Source organism: Octopus bimaculoides, chromosome 7 (genome assembly GCF_046866305.1).
Source record: "Octopus bimaculoides isolate indiv1 chromosome 7, ASM4686630v1, whole genome shotgun sequence".
Taxonomy (NCBI): domain Eukaryota; kingdom Metazoa; phylum Mollusca; class Cephalopoda; order Octopoda; family Octopodidae; genus Octopus; species Octopus bimaculoides.
Window position 1 is genome coordinate 82,194,873 of NC_142934.1, and position 5,098 is coordinate 82,199,970.

The following is a 5,098-nucleotide window of genomic DNA, read 5'->3' on the forward strand; positions in this document are numbered from 1 at the left end:
TCCACACACACACATATATGTTGTGCTGGAGTAATTGTAATAAATTGGTTTCAAATTTGGAACAGGGCCAGCAATTGTTTTAGTGGAGGTACGTTGATTACAACGACCCCAGTGTTCAACTGGTACCTGTTTTATCGACACCAAAAGGATGAAAGGTACACCTCAACGAAATTTGAACTCTAAATGCAAAGACGGACGAAAGGCCGCTAATAATTCCGCCCGGCATGCTAATGAGTCTGCCAGCTCGCCACCTTAGGAGCAGGTGTAATGCATTGAACTAAATATAACAAATATTTCCCGCAGACCAACAGTGGAATAAAATGCAAAACCCGAATCTTACTGGTAGGGTTAGGGTTACTGGCAGGAACTGAACTCGGTTATTAATCAACGAAATGTATTACTGATCACCGCATTACCATTACCATCTGCGCCACCCTTTCGCATATGATAATACAATAAATTGTAATATGATGATAGTAATAATAATACTTTCTACTTTAGGCACAAGGCCTGGAATTTAGTGGGTGGCAACTAGTCGATCACATCGATTAGATCGACTTCAGTATGCAACTGGTATTTAATTTATCGACCCCGAAAGGATGGAAAGCAAAGTCGACCTCGGCCGAATTTGAACTCAGAACGTAAAGACGGACGAAATGCCGCTAAGCATTTTTCTCGGCATGCTAACGATTCTGCCATCTCATCGCCTTAATAATGGCAATAACAATGGCTTCAAATTCTGGCATAAGATCAATAACGTTACAAATCAATAACGTTTGAGGAGTGTTTGCTAATTTCGTAATTTGAGGAGTGTTTGCTAATTTCAAGATTATATATTTCATGGCTTAAGTTTGCATGTTTACGAAATAACTGAAGATTAAAGTTAAACAAAGTTTCATAATATATATTTAAGAAGATTAATAATCCTCGTTGATTAGTTATCTTTAATTGTATTCATGCAACATCTTGCAAGAAGCAAACCAATTCTGTAAATGTTTTACCATCGCAACATAACAAGTCAGCTCGCTAGTTACTACGAACTGAAGCAATTGTTCGGCTTTGTTGTTGTTGTCGTTGCTTGAATATTTTCCTCGTTCTTATTTATTATTCATATTCAACTTTATCATTCATAACAAACCTTTTCTGACGTCTGTCAGATAAAAGATAATTCAGAAATTAATGTGTTCGCTGTTTAACACACCAAAAACACTGCTGCTATGAATTATCTACACATTATTTTGTTAACCGTAATGAAGTCAACAACAAATATCTAACCATGTTTGATTAACAACGTAACTGTCTGTCGAATAACTGGAAAATATTAATGTTAGATAACTCACACAAAAGAACTATTAATAAAATGATAAAGAATTGCAAGATCTCAATCCGCATAACTGCTTTTAAAGGTATATACGAGGAGTCGTATATTTCGAACTTTTAATGTCTATCATGATCTCGTGCGTTATTTTAAATTTAGGGTAATTTTTATAAAAGGAAATAAAAGCATAAAACCGAGTCAATAGACGTGTAATTTCAGGCTCTGAATGGAAATGGATTAGAAATGCATTTTTGAAAATAATGTGATCGGAAAATAAAAACAATAATAACAACATGTTCTGGAAATCAACCGGAAGCATCGTCTTTCTCCATCACAAAAGTATACAAAAACACTCTTCACTGAAAGTCAAGAATATCTTAGCTACAAGCTATATAGAGAATTCACATTGTTTGGTTTTTGTAAACTTGAAATGTGTGCAGGTTTACTAAATGTATAAAGATATGTAATGGTATGTGTATTGTTTTCTAACGTTATATGTTTTCTCTCTTTTTTACATATACAGATACGTACAAATATATTTGTCTATGACTATAAATCTGTCTGCTTACATGAACGTTTATGTTTGTGTGAATGACTCGCTTTCGTCCTTCTATCACTCTTTCAATCCACGTGCATGTATGGCATGGCTGTGTGACTAGGAAGCATGCTTTGCAACCATGTGGTTCAAGGTTCAGTCTCATTTCGCGGCACCTAGGGTAAGTGTCTTCATTTATAGACCAAGATTAATGCCCTGCCAGTGAATTCAATTGGCAGAAACTATGAAGATGGCGAGCTGGCAGAAACGTTAGCACGCCGGGCGAAATGCTTAGCGGTATTTCGTCTGCCGTTACGTTCTGAGTTCAAATTCCGCCGAGGTCAACTTTGCCTTTCATCCTTTGTCTGTCCTTGTTTGTCTCCTCAATGTTTAGCCCCTTGTGGGCAATAAAAAAATAAGAAACTATGAAGATGCCCGTCATGTGCGTGTGTGTGCGCGCGCGTGCATGTGTGCATGTGTACATATGTGTGTGTGCGTGTGTGTGTGTGTGTGTGTGTGTGCACGCATGTATATATGTATGCACGTGTGCATGAGTGTGTTTTTGTGCTTGTGCTTGTGCTTGTGCTTGTCCCCCACCAGCGTTTGACAACCAGCGTTGGTTTGGTTATTGCAGTGGTTCGGCAAAAGAAGCCGATAGAGTAAGTACAAGAGTTGAAATGAAATATTGGAGTTGATTTTCTCGGCTAAATCCTTCAGTAAGGTGGCATCCCAGCATGGCCACAGCCGAAGGACTGAAAACAAGTAAAGGGAATGATTTAAACTAAAACCGGACGAGAAATCACCGTATTTAGAACTTCGTGTGCATTCCTCTTTATCCAAAGAGAAACTGTGAGGAAAACTTCCTATATCAAAACGAGTTTCAAAGAACCACAACGGTGAAACGTACGTAGGAACAAACGATATAGACTTGTGCATATCGTAAGTTATCCTACTTTCCTCTGTATATCATAAGAAATGATACTACTAAGTATAGCAGTTGCTTAACCACAAAACTGGAATCAGACTGGAGAATGATAATCAACGTGAAGCTCTAAGATGAACAGTAGCAATTGTACACACAAGATACAATATATATATATATGAAGAGTTTTCCTCAAGAACATACACCGCTCAGTCTAGAAACTGAAATTACTATCTCACGAACGTGAGTGCAACACTGTCGACTAGGCCATGCGTCCTCTATATATATATACAAGTTTTTTCATTCTCGCTCTGTTTATTTTCTCTTTTTCCTTTCTGTTGAAGAGCGTAGCCTCAAAACGTAAAAGACTTTTTCATTTTCTCGAGCGTCAAAGAAACACATTTGCTTGCTGTTCATACATCTGTCTTCGTCTTTTGTTTTTCTATAAATTTGAACTATATTTATATTTATTTACATATATATATGAGAGCGAGTGAAGAATTGAACGGGAGTGGTGGATGTAGTTTAGAGCTATTTCTATCGATAACAGATTGTCTTAGATCCTCGTGTTACGTAAAGTTTCAGAGACGTGAAGAAAAGAAACACGACTAGCTCTTCGGACATTACTTCCGAATATCCGAGTTGCCACGAGCAACATGATGAACGCGTAAATTCAGACTCCTTACCGTTCGAATATGAAGAATTTTCAGTGGCTGAGTCTGCGAATGAAGGACTGCATCCATGGCATTTTTCGGGGCCTCTTAGTAATGTGGGAGGATGGTTGCAACAGAGTGAACTGTACCAAGGGCACCCAAAGGCTATTTGGTACTGTTTAAGCCCACAGCGTAAAAACAGAGGCTTCTACACAATTTCCATTTACCAAGTTTCACTCACGAGGCTTAGGTTAACCGAAGTCTATGATAGAAGATACTTGTCTTAGGAAATGTGCAATGGGATCGAACACGAAATTTATTGCGGAACAAACATTTTAATTACACAATTCTGATCGCTTATCTTATCAATGTATATTAACTCTACAGAAAGAAAAATGATGATTGGCTTCCTGTGTTGCAATTGCTTATGAAAGCGATTTGACCTGAGGTTGTGTATCAGACCTTAAACAATTGCTATCATGCTAATTATTGAAGCCATTAAAACACACTGGAACTGTTATATTTGTAGTGAAACTACCTATCGCCATTAAATACAAAACTGCTATCGCCATTCTTCTCATTTAAATATAAACAAGCGCGGGCGTAGCGGAGAGCCCATCTCCTTGTCATCACGTGACTGATTAATATTCGAAGCGGCAACTTCTTCGAACCGTTCCCGCCAGAACGCAAACTGACCAATCACTGCCCTTAATAAGGTCACGTGATAGTGTTTTTCTACTACCGTTTTGGAGCCCCCTGAATGCTTTAAATAGAGCAACTCATATCCAGCAAATTTGTCTCGGTTCAGTTTTCTTTGAGATCTGTTCCGTGTACCACACGACAGCAGCAGCAACAATCAGCCAGCTACGAACGACGAACATCTGTATAACAAGAATCACGGCCCGGCATGGAAGCCACCACATCACAACTAGTGATCAGCTCTGCCACACACAGCCTCAACTCCTTTCACATACAGACTCTTCCTATAGTGTACTCAAAGAACTGGTATAAATGCTCACGTGTTATTGACTCTCTTTCTATCTGCTGTAATAACTCACATACACATACATGTATCACTCACATACACACTTTTCTTTGTATGACGGCCTGTCTTTTATTATGTTCTTATATGTCGCATTCACACTCTCACATACACATACGTCTTTAACGCTATAATAAATACCTCTGTTATTCATCTTATACGGTTGAGGTCTTTCATTACTGGTCATCTTTGTTATCGTAGTATAACATATTTGTATATCATCTTTGATATATTATTTTGTGTTCGACCGTGTGACACGTTTAAATAAAAGGAGTCCTTTGTTTTTCCATTCGTCACCATTTCTCCTTTTTCAGTTCGCACGGTCGTTCTTAGATATTCACTTTTACTTTACTATTATTTTATAATAACATTATATCATGTCTTTCCTTTTACGTCTACGAGCTGCTGCTAACTGATACTTTACTTCATTATATCTGTTGGAGTCGATTGTTAACCTTGTATAAGCTGTGGTAGGAGTGTTGTGCTTACTTTTCCTTCTCTCTCAATATCTATCTATACATATACATATATACAAAGAGGTGTTGAAAAGTTTCTGTCCTGGGTTTGGGTAATAGAATGTATAGGTGGATCAGTTAATAATGATTTTATTCAACATACATTTCTCTCT